Genomic DNA, 20,896 nt, shown 5'->3' with positions numbered 1-20,896 from the left:
TTCTTTCTTTCTTTCTTTCTTTCTTTCTTTCTTTCTTTCTTTCTTTCAAGAGAGCAAGCACAGGAGCAATAGAGGGAGAGAGAGAAAATCTTACGCAGGCTCCATGCTGGGCTCATGACCCTGAGATCATGACCTGAACCAAAATCAAGAGTCGGTCACTTAACACACTGAGCCACCCAGGGACCCCACATGCACTCAGTAATTTAATGTTAAACTATACTAATATCCAGAATTCATTTAGGGGCTTACATGGTAGAGTTGTCTTTGGAAGTGAGCAATAGTTTTTCTTCTGAATCAGGAAAGAATATAGAAGAAAAATCATAGCTGTGGAGGAAGAAGGGACCACATAAAGAAGATATTAAGCAGTAGGCATTGCCCAAGTCAGACTTAGATAATATTTTCACCTTTTGTCTCAGCTCAGAAGACAAGACCTGTGAATAAGTGGGAGGGGTATGCAAATAGATGTGGGAAAGGAAGGAAAAGAAATGATTATATAATATTTTAAATTTAATTAAAAAAATATAACAGCTAATATTTGTTGAACTTTTACATCACAGTGAAGTACCCTCCTTAGTTTTTCGTATATATTAACTAATTTAATCCTGGTAATAATTCTATGGAGTATGCATATCATTATTACTTTAGGGATGGAAAGTTCAGGCACACATATTTAATATCTTATCGTGTGGGTATCTTAGCCAGTAAATATATCAGTCAATGCTTGAATGCATCAAAAAATAGAATATGCAGCCCCAAAAATTGATTTGGGATGCCAAATAAAAATTTGTAACATCAAAATGTCCACAGTACTTACTTTGAGACCCTCTATATTCAAACAGTTCTGTTTGTAATTGTCTTGATGGCTTACACTAGGTATGTAGTACAAAAGTTAATTAGGTACAGTTCAAGTTATGGTATTGCAAAGAAACTGTAGGTTCATACAGAATATTTTCACAACTACTAACAGATAGTAGGGGCTCAAAAAATGTAGGCTATTTTTTTAAAGTTTTTTTTAGGGTTTATTTATTTTTGAGACAAAGACAGAACATGAATGGGGGAGGGTCAGAGAGAGGGAGACACAGAATCCAAAGCAGGCTCTAGGCTCTGAGCTGTCAGCACAGAGCCCGACACAGGGCTTGAACTCATGGACCGTGAGGTCATGACCTGAGCCGAAGTCGGCCGCTTAACCGACAGAGCCACCCAGGCACCCCAAAAAAATGTTGGCTATTTTTATGTTTGGAGATATTCAACTTGATTGAAAGAAAGTATCTAGGAGATGAGAGCATTCCTTTTTTTGGCCCCCAGAAGCCAACTTACTTATTTATTATATCAGAATCCCTGTATATACTGTTTGTTGTTTATCTAAGATTTCATACAACACAACATATACATTTCAAAAAATATTTCTTTTTTTAAAAACTTTTTTTAATGTTTATTTTTGAGAGAGATTGAGTGTGAGTGGGGGATGGGCAGAGAGAGGGAGACACAATCTGAAGCAGGCTCCAGGCTCTGAGCTGTCAGCACAGAGCCTGACATGTGATTGAACTCACGGACCGTGAGATTATGACCTGAGCTGAAGTCGGCCACTTAACCAAATGAACCACCCAGGCACCTCTCAAAAAATATTTCTTGACTGCCTACCACATAAAGTAAGTGATGGGTGCAATCCACTTAAAAGGCAATGAATTTAAATAAGATGGATCATTGCTAGATTTGTTTATATACAAATTCTATATCCTCACATAATTGTTCATTTCCTGTTTTCTGCTTCTCTATTAGATGTGGCCTTAGTTTTCTTTATTTTTTAACCAATCTTCATAAGCTCTTTCTATAATATAGATACTATCTCTTATAAATGTTTACCTGGTGAAATAATTAATTTCAGGTTGAATTCATTATAAAGAAATGCAATTGATCATTGCAGGCTATTCATGATAAGATTCTGCAGTTTGAGTTCAACATGTCAACTTTCCAGAATACCACAGCTATGTCCATCATTTTCCTACTAACTGATGTTTCTGGGTTGGAAGTCTTCCACACCTGGATCTCCATTCCTTTCTGCTTTCTCTACATAACCACCCTCTCGGGAAACAGCCTGATTCTCTTTGCCATTGTCACTCAGCCCAGCCTCCACGAACCCATGTATTATTTCCTCTCCATGCTGCCCACCACTGACCTCGGCCTGTCCATATCTACCCTGGTCACCATGTTGGGTATATTCTGGTTTGATGCCAGGGAGATCAGCTTTAATGCCTGCCTGTCACAGATGTTTTTCATTCAACTTTACATTGTCATGGAGTCCTCAGTGCTGTTCGCCATGGCCTTTGACCGTTTTGTGGCCATCTCTAATCCTCTTAGAAATGCTTCTATCTTAACTGAGCTTAAAATAGCACAGATTGGAATAGCAATCATCACCAGGGGGCACTAATCCAGACTCCTATGGTGTTGCTTCTTAAACGATTGCCCTTTTGCCACAGCCATGTGCTCCACTACTCCTACTGCTTCTACCCTGACGTGATGAAGCTCTCGTGCACAGACACCAGGATCAATAGTGCAGTGGGGTTCACAGCCCTGATCACCACTGCTGGGGTAGACTCGGTCTTCATTATTTTTTCTAACTTGTTAATCGTTAAGACTGTCCTCAGCATTGCATCTTTGAAAGAGAGGAAGAAAGCCTTCAGCACATGTATCTCCCATATTGGGGCTGTTGCTGTATTCAATATTCCATTGATTAGTCTGTCCTTTGTTCACAGATTTGGGAAATGGGCCCCACCTTATGTACATACCCTGGTTGCCAATACCTACCTGTTAATCCCCCTGTGCTGAACCCCATCATCTACAGTGTGAAGACCAAACAGATACGCAGGGCTGTGCTGAAAGTTCTCCATCTCAGTGCAACAAAAGAATAGATGGGTTTTTCAATGTTTTCTATTCTTTGTTATTGTATAGATGAGTAAAATGCCACTGATAGAAGTTAAAATGCTGAGACTCGTGCTTGGGATAACAACATCCCAAAAGATCACTTTAGTTTTAAATTTAGGCTAAAATTATCTACCTATTATTTCCTCAGCCACAATGATATTAAAATTTGTTCATTTAAGATGAAAGATGTTCAATTACTGAGATAACCAGAATGACCCAGTTTGGATTTCAAATGTGGAGTTGTTTTTTTTGTTTGCTTTAAAGAAGAAGGTGGGAGAGGCGCCTGGGTGGCTCAGTCGGTTAAGTGTCTGACTTCAGCTCAGGTCGTGATCTCGCGGTCCGTGAGTTCGAGCCCCACATCGGGCTCTGTGCTGACAGCTCAGAGCCTGGAGCCTGTTTCCGATTCTGTGTCTCCATCTCTGTGACCCTCCCCCGCTCATGCTCTGTCTCTCTCTGTCTCAAAAATAAATAAACATTAAAAAAAAATAAGAAGGTGGGAATAAAAAGTGTGTTAACAATAGCTTGTTACTGAATTTTATTATCTAAATCTGGCACATAAAATTGGCATTGCCGATGGTTATGGAATCATTCCAAATATTTTACTTTTTCTCTGCCTCTGACTTCTATAACCTTTAATATAATAGCTAGTATTATCATCAATACATGTTTTATTGCTTTGTCAGTAACCTGGTAACCAGTAACTTTTTGGTCAGATATTCTTACTTTCCCCTAGATCTTCAGGAAATATTTATAGCACAAACATCCTATGAAAAATAACTCTTCTTACTTCAACTTCAGTCTGTATGGTTTTTTCAGAAGTACTAATGTCATGTTTAATGCTTAATAAATCTGTTTTTGTTTTTGGCAAATATAATCTCAAGAGTACCAGGAACCAGATGCAGAGATATTTTAATCTGTTTGGATTTGTGATGCTATGTTTGGGCTTTCTCTTCAAGGAAGATTAAAGTGGGTATGTTAATCATGTTCTGGATAGGAAGACAGAAGTTATACCAGTGGTTAACACTGGGAGTATTTAATCCAAGATAAACAAGTATAGGTGGACTGAAGGCACAAAGGGAATACAGAAATAATAGAGATAGTAACTGCAGGGTATCACTTCCACCTTTATGTCTGTGGGAACAAAGATAGGAGTTTGAAGTATTGAAAACTTAGAAGCATGGTGAAGGTCTTCCCCGAACTGACACTCAGACCCCTTATGGAAAGGTGCTGTCCTGTTGATTGTAGTACCTCAGGAGCCAAGAGAACAGACCACATAGATCCAAGACTCACACCCCTGTGAAGAGGCACTTCATAGCTGTAGCTCATGCTTCAGGAGCACAGAGGAGGACCCCTCATGGACCTGAGACTCAAACCCCTGAGACGCACCCCACTGATGTCTGGTTCTGTTTCTTCTGAGGAAGCGTGATGAGATTTTGCTGGGAGTATTGGGAAGAAATAAAACTAGAAGGAAGAACCAGTGATATTGGCGTTGTTGTATGGCATTGACAGGAATCACAAGAAAACATGCTGGGATACTCATCCTTTTAGTAGCTTCCAGTTTCCTTCTATCATATTCCAATTAACAGAACATAGCAGGGAACCAGCTGGCAAATGATAATTGTATTTCATGATTCCCACCCTTATTATCAAAGCAGAGTATAAAGAATTGTAGTTATATTTATTTTTTTAATTTCAATTTATTTATTTAATTTTTATTTTTTTTCAGTATATGAAGTTTATTGTCAAATTGGTTTCCATACAACACCCAGTGCTCATCCCAAAAGGTGCCCTCCTCAATACCCATCACCCACCCTTCCCTCCCTCCCATCCCCCATCAACCCTCAGTTTGTTCTCAGTTTTTAAGAGTCTCTTATGCTTTGGCTCTCTCCCACTCTAACCTTTTTTTTTCTTCCCCTCCCCCATGGGTTTCTGTTAAGTTTCTCAGGATCCACATAAGAGTGAAAACATATGGTATCTGTCTTTCTCTGTATGGCTTATTTCACTTAGCATCACACTCTCCAGTTCCATCCACGTTGCTACACAGGGCCATATTTCATTCTTTCTCATTGACACATAGTACTCCATTGTGTATATAAACCACAATTTCTTTATCCATTCATCAGTTGATGGACATTTAGGCTCTTTCCATAATTTAGCTATTGTTGAGAGTGCTGCTATAAACATTGGGGTACAAGTGCCCCTATGCATCAGTACTCCTGTATTCCTTGGGTAAATTCCTAGCAGTGCTATTGCTGGGTCATAGGGTAGGTCTATTTTTGATTTTCTGAGGAACCTCCACACTATTTTCCAGAGTGGCTGTACCAATTTGCATTCCCACCAACAGTGCAAGAGGGTTCCCATTTCTCCATATCCTCGCCAGCATCTATAGTCTCCTGATTTGTTCATTTTGGCCTCTCTGACTGGTGTGAGGTGGTGTCTGAGTGTGGTTTTGATTTGTTTTCCCCTGATGAGGAGCGATGCTGAGCATCTTTCCATGTGCCTGTTGGCCATCCAGATGTCTTCTTCAGAGAAGTGTCTATTCATGTCTTCTGCCCATTTCTTCACTGGGTTATTTGTTTTTCGGGTGTGGAGTTTGGTGAGCTCTTTATAGATTTTGGATACTAGCCCTTTGTCCGATATGTCATCTGCAAATATCTTTTCCCATTCCGTTGGTTGCCTTTTAGTTTTGTTGGTTGTTTCCTTTGCTGTGCAGAAGCTTTTTATCTTCATTAGGTCCCAGTAGTTCATTTTTGCTATTAATTCCCTTGCCTTTGGGGATGTGTCAAGTAAGAAATTGCTGCGGCTGAGGTCAGAGAGGTCTTTTCCTGCTTTCTCCTCTAGGGTTTTGATGGTTTCCTGTCTCACATTCAGGTCCTTTATCCATTTTGAGTTTATTTTTGTGAATGGTGTGAGAAAGTGGTCTAGTTTTATTCTTCTGCATGTTGCTGTCCAGTTCTCCCAGCACCATTTGTTAAAGAGACTGTTTATTCCAGTCTTTTGAAATTCAAAAATCCAATTTTCCATTGGATGTTCTTTCCTGCTTTGTCAAAGATTAGTTGGCCATACGTTTGTGGGTCTAGTTCTGGGGTTTCTATTCTATCCCATTGGTCTATGTGTCTGTTTTTGTGCCAATACCATGCTGTCTTGCTGATGACAGCTTTGTAGTAGAGGCTAAAGTCTGGGATTGTGATGCCTCCTGCTTTGGTCTTCTTCTTCAAAATTACTTTGGCTATTCGGGGCCTTTTGTGGTTCCATACGAATTTTAGGATTGTTTGTTCTAGTTTTGAGAAGAATGCTGGTGCAATTTTGATTGGGATTGCATTGAATGTGTAGATAGCTTTGGGTAGTATTGACATTTTGACAATATTTATTCTTCCAACCCATGAGCACGGAATGTTTTTCCATTCCTTTATACCTTCTTCAATTTCCTTCATAAACTTTCTATAGTTTTAAGCATACAGATCTTTTACATCTTTGGTTAGATTTATTCCTAGGTATTTTATGCTTCTTGGTGCAATTGTGAATGGGATCAGTTTCTATATTTGTCTTTCTGTTGCTTCATTATTAGTGTATAAGAATGCAACTGATTTCTGTACATTGATTTTGTATCCTGCAACTTTGCTGAATTCATGTATCAGTTCTAGCAGACTTTTGGTGGAGTCTATCGGATTTTCCATGTATAATATCATGTCATCTGCAAAAAGTGAAGCTTAACTTCATCTTTGCCAATTTTGATGCCTTTGATTTCCTTTTGTTGTCTGATTGCTGATGCTAGCACTTCCAACACTGTGTTAAACAAGAGCAGTGAGAGTGGACATCCCTGTCGTGTTCCTAATCTCAGGGAAAAAGCTCTCATTTTTTCCCCATTGAGGATGATGTTAGCTGTGGCCTTCTCATAAATGGCTTTTATGGTGTTTAAGTATGTTCCTTCTATCCTGACTTTCTCGAGGGTTTTTATTAGGAAAGTTGCTGAATTTTGTCAAAGGCCTTTTCTGCATCGATTGACAGGATCATATGGTTCTTATCTTTTCTTTTATTAATGTGATGTATCACGTTGATTGATTTGCGAATGTTGAACCAGCCCTGCATCCCAGGAATGAATCCCACTTGATCATGGTGAATAATTCTTTTTATATGCTGTTGAATTCGATTTGCTAGTATCTTATTGAGAATTTTTGCATCCATATTCATCAGGGATATTGGCCTGTAGTTCTCTTTTTTTTACTGGGTCTCTGTCTGGTTTAGGAATCAAAGTAATACTGGCTTCATAGAATGAGTCTGGAAGTTTTCCTTCCCTTTCTATTTTTTGGAATAGCTTGAGAAGGATAGGTATTATCTCTGCTTTAAACGTCTGGTAGAACTCCCCTGGGAAGCCATCTGGTCCTGGACTCTTATTTGTTGGGAGATTTTTGATGACTGATTCAATTTCTTCACTGGTTATGGGTCTGTTCAAGCTTTCTCTTTCCTCCTGATTGAGTTTTGGAAGCGTGTGGGTGTTTAGGAATTTGTCCATTTCTTCCAGGTTGTCCAGTTTGTTGGCATATAATTTTTCATAGTATTCCCTGATAATTGTTTGTATCTCTGAGGGATTGGTTGTAATAATTCCATTTTCATTCATGATTTTATCTATTTGGGTCATCTCCCTTTTCTTTTTGAGAAGCCTGGCTAGAGGTTTATCAATTTTGTTTATTTTTTCAAAAAACCAACTCTTGGTTTCGTTGATTGGCTCTACAGTTTTTTTTAGAATCTATATTGTCTATTTCTGCTCTAATCTTTATTATTTCTCTTCTTCTTCTGGGTTTGGGGTATCTTTGCTGTTCTGATTCTATTTCCTTTAGGTGTTTTGTTAGATTTTGTATTTAGGATTTTTCTTGTTTCTTGAGATAGGTCTGGATTGTAATGTATTTTCCTGTCAGGACTGCCTTCACTGCATCCCAAAGCATTTGGATTGTTGTATTTTCATTTTAGTTTGTTTCCATATATTTTTAAATTTCTTCTCTAATTGCCTGGTTGACCAATTCATTCTTTAATAGGGTGTTCTTTAACTTCCATGCTTTTGGAAGTTTTCCAGACTTTTTCCTGTGGTTGATTTCAAGCTTCATAGCATTGTGGTCTGAAAGTGTGCATGGTATGATCTCAATTCTTGTATACTTATGAAGGGCTGTTTTGTGACCCAGTATGTGATCTATGCTGGAGAATATTCTGTGTGTACTGGAGAAGAAAGTATATTCTGTTGCTTTGGGATGCAGAGTTCTAAATAGATCTGTCAAGTCCATCTGATCCAATGTATCATTCAGGGCCCTCGTTTCTTTATTGACCATGTGTCTAGATGATCTATCCATTTCTGTAAGTGGGGTGTTAAAGTCCCCTGCAATTACCACATTCTTATCAATAAGGTTGCTTGTGTTTGTGAGTAATTGTTTTATATATTTGGGGGCTCCTGTATTCGGCACATAGAAATTTATAATTGTTAGCTCTTCCTGATGGATAGACCCTGTAATTATTATATAATGCCCTTCTTCATCTCTTTTTACAGCCTTTAATTTAAAGTCTAGTTGATCTAAGTATGACTACTCCAGCTTTCTTTTGACTTCCAGTGGCATGATAAATAGTTCTCCATCCCCTCACTCTCAATCTGAAGGTGTCCTCAGGTCTAAAATGAGTCTCTTGTAGACAGCAAATAGATGGGTCTTGTTTTTTTATCCATTCTGATACCCTATGTCTTTTGGTTGGTGCATTTAGTCCATTTATGTTCAGTGTTATTATAGAAAGATATGAGTTTAGAGTCATTGTGACGTCTGTAGGTTTTATGCTCGTAGCGATGTCTCTGGTACTTTGTCTCACAGGATCCCCCTTAGGATCTCTTGTAGGGCTGGCTTGGTGGTTACGAATTCCTTCAGTTTTTGTTTGTTTGGGAAGACCTTTATCTCTCCCTCTCTTCTAAATGACAGACTGGCTGGATAAAGGATTCTCGGCTGCATATTTTTCTGTTCATCACATTGAAGATCTCCTGCCATTCCTTTCTGGCCTGCCAAGTTTCAGTAGAAAGATCGGTCACGAGTCTTATAGGTCTCCCTTTATATGTTAGAGCGTGTTTATCCCTAGCTGCTTTCAGAATTTTCTCTTTATCCTTGTATTTTGCCAGTTTCACTATGATATGTCGTGCAGAAGGTCGATTCAAGTTATGTCTGAAGGGAGTTCTCTGTGCCTCTTGGATTTCAATGCCTTTTTCCTTCCCCAGGTCTGGGAAGTTCTCCACTATGATTTCATCAAGTACATCTTCAGCACCTTTCCCTCTTTCTTCCTCCTCTGGAATACCAATTATGCATAGATTATTTCTCTTTAGTGCATCACTTAGTTCTCTAATTTTCCCCTCATACTCCTGCATTTTTTTATCTTTTTTTCTCAGCTTCCTCTTTTTCCATAATTTTATCTTCTAGTTCACCTATTCTCTCCTCTGCCTCTTCAGTCCAAGCCATGGTTGTTTCCATTTTATTTTGCAGCTCGTTTATAGCATTTTTTATCTCCTCCTGACTGTTCCTTAGTCTCTTGATCTCTGTAGCAATAGATTCTCTGCTGTCCTCTATACTGTTTTCAAGCCCAGCGATTAATTTTATGACTATTATTCTAAATTCACTTTCTGTTATATTGTTTAAATCCTTTTCAATCAGTTCTTTAGCTGTTATTTCCTGGAGATTCTTTTGAGGGGAATGCTTCCATTTCGTCATTTTGGATAGTCCCTGGAGTGGTGCAGGACTCGGGGCACTTTCCCTGTGCTGTCTTGAATACCTTGCATTGATGGGTGGGGCTGCAGTCAGACCTGATGTCTGCCCCCAGCCCACCACTGGGGCCACAGTCAGACTGGTGTGTGCCTTCTCTTCCCCTCTCCTAAGGGCTGGATTCACAAGCCTGGCAGTGTGCAAGTAGCCCAGATGCACCACGCCGCCCCACGGTGAAGGGAGGCGTGGGGAGAGGGGGGGGGGGGGGGGGGGGGGGGGGGGGGGGGGGGGGGGAGGGGCAGGCTCAGCTCGCTTTTCCTTCGGAGATCCGCTTTGGGAGGGGCCCTGCGGCACCAGGAGGGAGTCAGACCCGCCGCCAGAGGGATGGATCCGCAGAAGCACAGCCTTGGGTGTTTGGCAGTGCAAGCAAATTCCCTGGCAGGAACTGGTTCCCTTTGGGATTTTGGCTGGGGGATGGGCGAGGGAGATGGTGCTGGCGAGCGCCTTTCTTCCCCGCCAAGCTGAGCTGTGTTGTCCAGGGCTCAACAACTCTCCCTCCCGTTGTCCTCCAGCCCTCCTGTTCTCTGAGCAGAGCTGTTAGCTTATAACCTTCCAGATGTCAAGTCCCGCTTGCTGTCAGAACACACTCCATCTGGCCGCTCTGCTTTTGTAAGCGAGACTCGGGGGCTATGCTTGGCTGGCGGGCCGCCCCTCCACCCTGGCTCCCTCCTGCCAGTCCCTGTAGCGCGCACTGCCTCGCCGCCCTTCCTACCCTCGTCTGTGGGCCTCTCATCTGCGCTTGGCTCCGGAGACTCCATTCTGCTAGTCTTCTGGCGGTTTTCTGGTTATTTAGGCAGGTGTAGGTGGAACCTAAGTGATCAGCAGGACGCAGGGTGAGCCCAGCGTCCTCCTACCCTGCCATCTTCCCAGGATCTCCTCAAGAATTGTGGTTTTAGAGCTAAGATACAGTATTATTCATAGCCAGCACAGTGAGGTAATATGCATATAATACTGTTAGGTTTGATATAGCCATTACAGGGGTTTTCTTAGTTTCTGTAATCTGGACTGTTGATCGTGACAACAGTATCTAGTAACTATAGTAAATGCTTCCATGGTTCACCACATACTTCTGCATATAATCTTCTGAAATGTAGCTAGTTGGCATACAGGAAACATTGGACTTGAACTATTTATTAGACCAAATGGACCTATCTGATGTATAAACAATTTTTTTTTCCAACAGCATCAAAATACATTTTCTTCTGAAAGACAGGGAACATTTTCTGAGATCAATCATATGTTAGGTCACAAAACAAATCTTAACAAAATTACCTGTCAGCCTTGTTAGGGATTCTGAGGCAACTCAGATCTTTTGCATGGATGCTTCTGCTCAAATATTTTGGTTCCTTTGGGAGGGAAGTGATTCTTAAGATTGTATGCTTTCTTGGGGTGCCTGGGTGGCTTAGTCGGTTAAGCCTCTGACTAGTGATTTTGGCTCAGATCATGATCTCAACATTCCTGAGGTCAAATCTCATGTCTCTCTGAGTCTGGCAACTCAGAGCCTGCTTGGGATTTGCTTTCTCCCTCCCTTTCTGCCCTCCCTCACTTGCATGTGCTCTCTCCCTCTCTCTCTCAAAAAACAAATAAATAAACATAAAAAAAGATTGTATGCCTTCTCTATTTTCTCAACATTTGTCTTTTTGCCTTCTTTAATTTTTAAGTAGACTCCTTGTTCAACATGGGGCTAGAACTTACAACCCTGAGACCAACTGTGGCATGTTCCACCAAATGAAACATCCAAGAGCCCCAAGATTGTATGACTTCTCTTGATCCTGCAGAGGTAGGCTGGGTACTGCAAGCCTCTCATTTGCTTTCTCTAGGATGGTGCTCCTAGTTCAATTTATCCCACAGAGATCATCCAGCTTTCTGCATGTGCTTACTGGTCATCTGCAAAAACTCATACTCTCTACCCGTGGGGATGCATACAGGGAGCTAGTCACATAGGGTGTTTGGTGAGGTGTGTGAAGTATTGAGAGTGCCCATAGGTCAGTAAGGGGTCTGAGGTGAGACATCCCCACTGATTTGTGGGAAGGTCTCCTGATGGAGTCCACAAAGTGGTTAATAGGATCTGTATCCCTTCTAGGAGTTCCAAACCCTGGCTGCAGTGCTCCCAGCCTCTCCCTGTCCCTAAGTCATGCAGATCACATCACTGTTCTGTGTGGGTTGAGAAATACATGGGCCTCTTTGGCAGTATCCTACAAAGATGGAGAAGCTGGGTGCTCCCTCACTATCCTTTTACTTTCCCCTGTGGAAGATGGCATCTCTCTTGGCACTGAGTTGTGCCATCATGGGGTAGTGTGATGCAGGTAAGGTGAAATTGTTTCTATCTTCTCCAATGAATCTGTTTCCAGATTTTTGGCTCCAATGATGTGCAGGAACTTCTCCACTGGACTCCTGGACTCTTACAAATGTCTGTGGATGATTATCAATATCTGTTCTTTGGAGAGAAGGTGATAGAATCCACTATTGTGCTCACATTCATTGTCTTAATCCAGGGCTATGATGTCTCTCCAGACCACTCTCATAATAGTCTGAAGAGACCTGGAGCAGTAGGATATCCCATAGAGCATCACATTGTCCATTATAGTGATGAAATGATGAAACTGTGCTAGTCATGTGGGATGGACAAGACATACATTCCAGAGGGTGGCCGGCAAGCCTACAAAGATGCAGAGGTCCACCACATCAGTACAACTTTAGCGGCCCAGTGTTCTGGGATACGCTATGATGTTTCCTTCACCACAAAGGGAGAGCACTGTGTCTTGCTCCCCAAGCATAAGAAGGATACACAATGTCCACTTTGGGTTCTAGAGGCATGCACCCTGACTCTGCTTCTCTCTCCATCTCTTTCCACACATAATTAGGTGCAGCCTAGCTGACACTGAACTTTTCTTGACTATCAAGAAGATCCTCAGACATTTATATGTATTTTCTATTAGAGCGTTAGCTTATTTGTATATATTCCTTTTGAATGGAGATGAAATATCTAAGTATTCATGGGCCTAAGGACCATGGCTGGTTAAGAAATGAGGCTGTGGTCCGGCCTTACCCTAACATATGCAGACAGATGTCAGTGGCTTTGCTCTCTCTTCCCCGCCCCACACATTTATGTTTCTGGGGCATAAGAGAAGATATGCTACGTGTATAACTCTAATGTGAAGACATTTCTTTTTTTTTAATGTTTATTCATTTTTGAGAGACAGAGAGAGACAGAGCATGAATGGGGAAAGGGCAGAGAGAGAGGGAGACACAGGATCTGAAGCAGGCTCCAGGATCTGAGCTATCAGCACAGATCCCGATGTGGGGCTTGAACGCACGAACTGCGAGATCATGACCTGAGCCGGAGTCAGTCGCTCAACCAACTGAGCCACCCAGGCACCCCTAATGTGAGGACATTTCAAAAAAATATTCTGGATTTAATATTCTATTACTAAATCTAATGTGTGTGTGTGTGTGTGTGCGTGTGTGTGTAGTGTAGTTTGTGTATACATGTGACTATTTTCTGTGAACTCATAGCCATCTGAAATAATGCCTTTAAGGATTTTTCACTGTGTAGTCTTCTATGAATTGAATATTTTCTGTTCATATTTTCATGGGTATAGTTTATCTACTATAGGCTGGTCGCCTCCAGTATTAAGAGGAAGGGACGATATATCCTGTCATGGGAAAGGAGGGATAATACATGACTACCTCTTCATCTGGACACATGGATTCTCTGTTTCTCCTGGATGTTGCCTCAGAGTTAAAAAGTACACCCCTGCCTCAGTGGCAGAACTAATCATATTTATTTTTTCTACCCTTAGGCAAATTACTTTGTGTCCTAAAATATGGCACAAAGAGGGCCAGATTGGGGCTAGTGGGACAGTAGTAAAATGACTGAATATTTCAATGTAATTCTTTAATCAAACACTCCAGAGATTGGGACATTCTTTAGAATAGACTTCCTGTATTCTCTTACACATATTTTGAGCTGTGGTTTCATCTTTCAGTGTCATTTTATCTTTGTTCTATCTTTCATGGATTCCTGAAATTTACAGATCACTTAGATCACTGATTATACTTCTATTTATATACCAGTGTTGCTATTAATTTCATCTTTATTCAAACATATTTTCTCCTTTTTCTAGGTGAGAGTAGTTTGGACACGTGTGCTCTCTCCAGCTTCCTTATGCAATCTCCAATCTTCTTTCTTTCTTTTTTTTTTTTTTTAATTTTTTAACGTTTATTTATTTTTGAGACAGAGAGAGACAGAGCATGAATGGGGGAGAGGCAGAGAGAGAGGGAGACACAGAATCGGAAGCAGGCTCCAGGCTCTGAGCCATCAGCCCAGAGCCCAACGTGGGGCTTGAACTCACGGACCGCGAGATCGTGACCTGAGCTGAAGTCAGACACTTAACTGACTGAGTCACCCAGGCGCCCCATTTTCTTTCCTTTTTTTAAAACATTACAGTTTTACTGATAAAAATTCACATACAGTACGACCTATTCATTTAATATGTAAAGGTTTAATGATTTTTAGTGCATTCTCGGAGTTTTGCCATTATCATCACAGTAAATTTTAGATCATTTTTATAATTCACAAATGGAACACCCTACCTACAGTCTTATCTCAGTACCTTCCATCCCACCCAGCCTAATGCAACCACTAATCTACTTCTGTCTCTGTAAATTTGCCTGTTTGAGACCTTTCATATATACTGAATCATATGATGTGTAGCCTTTGTTACTGACTCTTTTCAATTAGCATAATATTTTTTTTATTTCAAGTTTTTATTTAAACTCTAGTTAGTTCACACTATATAGACTGTATGTTAGCTAAGCTAACTTGACAAAAAGTTATATTTAAAAAAAAAGCAATAGCCAAATTATGGAAAGAGCCCAAATGTCCATAGACTGTTGAATGGATAAAGAAGAGGTGATGTATATATACAATGGAATATTACTCAGCCATCAAAAAGAATGAAATCTTACCATTTGCAACAATGTGGATGGACCTAAGGTGTACTATGCTAAGCAAAATAAGTCAATCAGAGAAAGACAAATATCATATGATTTCATTCACATGTGGAATTTAAGAAACAAAGTGGATCATAAGGGAAGGGAAGGGAAAATAAAATAAAAAGAGAGAGAGAGGCAAACCATAAGAGACTCTTAAATAAAGAAAACAAACTGAGGGTTGCTGGAGGGGTGTTGGGTGGGAGGATGGGCTAAATGGGTGATGGGCATTAAGGAGGCCACTTGTTGTGATGAGCACTGTATGTTATATGTAAGTGATGAATCACTAAATTTTCCTGAAATCATTATTACAATATATGTTAATTAACTTGTATTTAAATAAAATTAAAAAATTAAAAAAAAAAAACAATGGTCAAGAAATGTGAGGATTTATTTTTGTATCCTCAATTCTATTCTGTGGATCTATATGTCTATCCTATGCCAGTACTACATTGTGTATATTATTATAGTCATGTAGTGAAATTAGAAATTGTTAAGTGTAAATCCCCCAATTTTGTTCTTTTTCGAGATGGTTTTGGCTATTTGGTGCTTCAAATTTCCATATGTATTTTGGGACTAGCTTGTCAGTTTAAGCAAAGAAATTTGAATTTTGATAGGTATTATATTACATTATATATTAATTTGAGAGTATAGCCTTAGTAACCATATTAAGTAGTCAATCCATAAACATAGCATATCTTTCCATTTATTTAGGACTTCTTTTACTTCTTTGAGCAGTGTTTCTGTGTACAATGTTCTCAGTGTGCAAGTCTTACCCCTCCTTGGGTAAATTTATTTCCATGTATATTTATTGTTTTTGATGCTATTGTAAATGGAACTTTTTCTTAATTTCAGTTTTGGATTGTTCATTGCTAGTGTATAAAAATACAATTACTTTTTTAGATTTTGATCTTGTATTCTGTAACTTTGCGTAAGTTACTTATTATTAGTTTTAATAGTTTTTAATAGGTTTCTTAGGATCTTCTATACAAAAAAATCAGATCATCTACAAATAGAAATAGTTTTACTTCCTCCTTTATAATCCAGATAGATTTTATTTTATTGCCTTTTCAAACTGACCTGGCTAAAATTTCCAATAGAATGTTGAATAAATTCATGAGAATGGACATCCTTGTTTTGTTCATCATTTTAGGGTAAAGCATTCAGTCTGTCACCATTAAGTATAATGTTACTTGAACTTTTCACAGATATCTATTTATCAATTGAGAAAGTAACTTTTCTTCCTAATTTTTGAGTGCTTTTACCATAAATGGATGTTCAATTTTGTCAAAAGTTTTTCCTGCATCTATTCATATATTGAGATGATCATTTTGTTTTTGTCTGTTATTCTATTGTTTTAGTGTAAGTATATGTATATTTTTTTCTTTTTTCCCCCCAACTTTAAATAAACCTTGAATTTCTGGGATGAATCCCCCTTGGTTATAGTATATAATCTTTTCTATATGTTGCTGAATTTGGTTTGATAATATGTTATTGAGGATATTTGCATCTCTATTCACAAGATATGTTGGTTTTTAATATTCTTTCCTGTGATGTCTTTGATTTTGACATCAGGGTAAAATGGCACCAATAGAATGAGTTGGATGTGTTCTCTCCTCTTCCATTTTCTGAAAGAATTTTTGAAAAATTAACATTAATTTTTCTTTAGGTGTTTGGTTAATTAACCAGTGAATTCATCTAGATCTGGGTTTTTCTTCTTTGGAAATTTAAAAATTACTGACTCATGATTATCAAAGAACCAACTTTTGGTTTTGTTGATTTTATATATTGTTTTTTAATTCTCTATTTAATTAATTTCCACTAGCTTAATCATTATTATTTTCTTCTTTTTGCTTTTAATTTTTTAACGTTTATTTATTTTTTAGAGAGATAGAGTGCAAGCAGGGAGGGGCAGAGAGTGAGGTAGACACAGAATCTGAAGCAGGCTCCAGGCTCTGAGCTGTCAGAACAGAGCCAGATGCAGGGTTTGAACTTACAAACCACGAGATCATTGCCTGAGCCAAAGTCAGACGCTTAACTGACTGGGCCACCCAGGCACCCATCTTCTTTTTGCTTGATTTAAGGTCAGTTTGCTCTTTTCCCCAGCATTTTAAAGTGTATGGTTAGGTAATTGATTTGAGATACTTTCTAAAGACATGACATACCAAAATTGTGAGGTGAAGCTAAAGATTGCTTAGAGGAAAATTTATAGCCATATTGCCTACATTGAAAAAGAAAGTAGGCATTATGGCTATAAATTTTCCTCTAAGCAATCTTTAGCTTCACCTCACAATTTTGGTATGTCATGTCTTTATTTTCATTCATCTCAAAGTACTTTCTAAATCCTTTCGTGATTTCTTTTTTGACCCATTATTTTTAGGAGTATATTGTTTAATTTTCTAGTATTTGTGAATTTACAAATTTTTGTTACTCATTTATAATTTAATTCCATTGTGGCCCATTTCTCTTGGAGTTAATCCCCTGATTTACATGCATAGATAGGCAGGATAGAATATGGCCTATTCAGTTTGCCTCTCTTGTCCTGAATCCTGTTCCTTATAATACAGCTAGGGAAAGAGTGATTGAGGCCCCAGTATTCTCTGGCTGCCATGCCTGGGATAGAGCTTCTGCAGTATGACTATGGCTGAGTGCATGAAGACAGCCACTGACCTCTTGACTGCATTCACCTGGAATTTAGCTTCCACAGTTGGAGCTGAGGTGAAAAGAATGAGGAATATGGTGGTCTGCCCTTTCCAGGAGATATGGTAGCCTTAGACTGACAACTGGTGAAGATGGGGGTGGGGCTGGGGCTGGGGAAGGAAGCCCTATGTCCTTAGCTACACGGAGTGGAGCTATCAATATGCTGTACTGTGGGGGAAGGGAGGGGTAAATGCTGGCTCCTATTCAAGGGCCACAGACTCCCACTGTTCTTACAGTAATTTAATAGATTTTCTTGAACATTTCTTCTGCTGTATGCACTTAGGGCAATTTTCAGAGAATTTAAATGTTTATACCCATGTCTATATATAATTTTCATGATTTATGGTTGTTTCCCTGGGGAAACTATCCACAGATTTCCTCATGTTACCATTCTTCCCTTTTTTTTTTTTTTTTTTTTTTTTTTGTAATAGGCTTCCTGCCCAGTGTGCAGCCCAGTGCTGGGCTTGATCTTTCTGCTATTCTGAAAATTGATCTTTCCAGTTCTTTAGTTTATAGTTTTTTAAAAATGTTTGTTTGTTTGTTTGTTTGTTTATGTATTTATTTATTGAGAGAAAACATGAGTTGGGGGGGGCAGAGAGAAAGGGAGAGAGAGAGAGACCCAAGCAGGCTCCAAGCTCTGTGTGGAACCCCACAGGAGGCTCGATCCCACCACTGTGAGATCATGATTTGAGCCAAAGTCAAGAGTCAGAGGCTTAACTGACTGAGCCACCCAGGTACCCCTTGACTTTACAGTTTGAAGAGCACATTTTGATGGTATCTTGATCTTCCCAGCTTGGAAAATAGCAACAACATTGCTAAGAATATATTATTCTTACACATTCTATTAATCATTTTGCCTACATATTGTCACATATCACATAGTACATCAGATTTTGATTGGTTGCTTTATATCTACATATTTCAGTAATTATGATAATATCTTGTTGTTTGTCTCTGCCACCCTATCATATTGAGCAGTGTCTGGCAATAGGAGACACCCAGTAAATGAAAGAATGAATCAATGGTGGTTAAATTATATATAAGAATAATAGATAGGGGTGCATGGGTGGCTCAGTCAGTTAAGCGTTGGACTCTTGATTTCAGCTGAGGTCATGATCTCATGGTTTGTGAGATCAAGCCCCATGTTGGGCTCTGTGCTGATGGTGTGGAGCCTGCTTGAAATTCTCTCTCTCTCTCTCTCTCTCTCTCTGCCCCTCTCCTGCTCGTACTCTCTCTCTCTCTCTCTCTCTCTCTCTCTCACAAAATAAATAGATAAACATTTTTTAAAAATATAAAAAAAGGATAATAGACAGCAGGGTTTAATTGAAGATTAAGCAAAACTTAATAACTTTTTATTATGTATACTTTAAAAAAACAAAATGAGACAGAAAGATATGTTACAGTTTTAAGTATAATTTTGGAGGCAAATAATGGGCAAAGTATTCATGTTACCTATTTTCATTCATGCTTTCAGAAATTTATATTAATATATATAATACCCAGGCGCACCTGGATGGCTCAGTCGGTTGAGCATCTGACTCTTCATTTTGGCTCAGGTCATGATCTCATGGTTCATGAGTTTGAGCCCCATATCAGGCTCGGTGCTGACAGTGTGGAGCGTGCTTGGGATTCTCTCTCTCTCTCTCTCTCTCTCTCTCTCTGTCTCTCTCTCCCTCTCCCTCCCCCTCCTCTCAGAATAAATAAACATATACATATATATATATCCCATAATATTAGGATATTATTAGGGTATTATATTATATTATACCCATAATATTAAGATATTTTATTGCTTATTTTTAAAGAGTAAATTAGTAATAGTTCTATTGAAGATAAAAAATAAATTTCTGTCAAATTGCATCTCCTACCCATCCTACCCAACTTTCTAGTTTTTTTGGTTTCAGGTCACTAATGAAAGCATACTGATTAAACTCTAGGTCTTGGAAATGATAGCTAAGGAGTAGATTTTGTTAAAAAGGTATTAGAGTCAAACCTCAAATCACTGGGAAAGAGGACTTTTTTAATGGCCCTACGGATCTGCTTGGTTTTTACACTGTAAATAATAGGATTCATCACTGGTGGAAGAAGCAGACACACATTAACCATAAGAATGTGTAACATAAGGAGGCGCCTTTTTCCCAAACCTATGGACAAAGCACAAGCTAATGAGAGGAATGTAGAAGATGGCCACAGCACCTATGTGGGAAATACAAGTGCTAAAGGCTTTATGCCAGTCCTCTAGGGAAGCAATGTTTAGGATAGTCTTAATAATCAGAATATAGGAGAGAAAAATAAAGGTGGAGTCCACTCCCACAGTAACTACAAGGGCAGTAAGTCCTAAAACACTGTTGATCTTATTGTCAGAACATGAAGCCAGATTATATCAGGATGGAAACAATAAGAATGAGGAAGCACATGGCTTTGGCAGAAGGATAAACGTTTAAGAAGTAGGACCAGAGGCACTAGGATCACTGTTACCCTGACAAGGACGGCAAACCATACTTTGACAATTCTGGAATCAGTTAAGATGGCAGCATAGCTCAGTGGGTTACAAATGGCAATGAAGTGGTCAAAGGCCATTGCCAGGAGCACTGAGGACTCCATGACGGTAAAGAGTTGAATGAAGAATGTCTGGGCAACACAGGCATGGAAACTGATTTGTCTTGCACTGAACCAGAATATACCCAACATAGTGACCAGCGTTAAAATATACAAGCCCAAGTCAGTGGTTGAGAGCATAGAGAGGATATAGTACATAGGTGCATGGAGACTTGACTTGGTGATGGTGAAAAACAGGATTAAAGCATTCCCAGAGAGGGAAGTCATGTACAGATAGCAGAAGAGGATGAAGGTCCAGGTGTGGGTAGCTTCAAGACCTGGAGATGTTTTCCTGTCAGGAAAAAGAATAGAGAAGTTGAAGTGATGTTAGGAAAGGATGACATCATTACTATGGAAGAATAATTCTTTTGAAATAAAATACCCTAGAAGGAGAAATGAAAACACCATTCAGCAATTTAATTGTGATTTCTATTAACTGTAGTTAGAGAAATCAAATTGCAGATTACTCCTAGGACTTCATCCTCTCCTTTTTGCTTCTCAGTTATTTCTTTTCTTTTTGCTTTATTGAGCTTCCCCTCCATGATTCATATTTCCTAATTCACAAAAGAGAATAGGAATTTTTTTTTTATCTCAGCAGTACTTTTTCTTGTCTTCCTCTTTAAACATTTTCTTTCCCCCTTCTCTGTACTTCCTGCATAGAGAATTGTAGCAAGATAATCTGAAAATGTCAAGAATTTAATGGATTTCTCAAAGTAATATTAGTGTTTAAAAGTAAGATTTATTACTTAATAAAATATACATATCTTTGAGTGTTTTTATATTAGTGCATTATCATGGAATTTGTCATACACTTTAAAGACATATAGTCTTTTCAGGAAATAATTTTATATGTCAAAATAACCTATTCATTATTTCTTCATCAATGGATCTTATCCCTGGCT

The 20,896-nt window shown here is 39.1% G+C and overlaps 2 pseudogenes; one reads left to right on the top strand and one right to left on the bottom strand.

Moving 5' to 3' along the window:
- Positions 1–1,907: 1,907 nt before the first annotated feature.
- On the top strand, positions 1,908–2,909 carry LOC125929334 (olfactory receptor 51F2-like; annotated as a pseudogene).
- Positions 2,910–19,349: 16,440 nt separating this feature from the next.
- On the bottom strand, positions 19,350–20,338 carry LOC125929327 (olfactory receptor 51F2-like; annotated as a pseudogene).
- Between the last annotated feature and the right edge of the window lie 558 nt (positions 20,339–20,896).

This window comes from Panthera uncia, chromosome D1, assembly GCF_023721935.1.
Source record: "Panthera uncia isolate 11264 chromosome D1, Puncia_PCG_1.0, whole genome shotgun sequence".
Lineage (NCBI taxonomy): Eukaryota > Metazoa > Chordata > Mammalia > Carnivora > Felidae > Panthera > Panthera uncia.
This window is presented reverse-complemented; position numbering and strand designations above follow the sequence as displayed.